Source organism: Ailuropoda melanoleuca, chromosome 1 (assembly GCF_002007445.2).
Source record: "Ailuropoda melanoleuca isolate Jingjing chromosome 1, ASM200744v2, whole genome shotgun sequence".
NCBI classification, from domain to species: domain Eukaryota; kingdom Metazoa; phylum Chordata; class Mammalia; order Carnivora; family Ursidae; genus Ailuropoda; species Ailuropoda melanoleuca.
The window spans coordinates 201,504,779-201,505,019 of NC_048218.1; positions in this window are offsets into that span (position 1 = coordinate 201,504,779).

Sequence of the window (241 nt, forward strand, 5' to 3'; positions counted from 1 at the left end):
GGTTTACGGAATGAATTGTTCTAAGAGTTCTCAAATTTATTGTATCAGAAACACCTGAAAGACTCATTAAGGCACAGTTTGGTGACCCTCCTGTATAGGGTCTAATTCAATGAGTTTGGGTAGAATGAAGGCTATGTACTTTGATGTGCAGTGAATTATTTGGCGCTTTGGTACAAATACTAAAGCAACAGCAGTCAGCAGCATTAACCATGGAAAGGAAATATCTATGGGACAAATATTG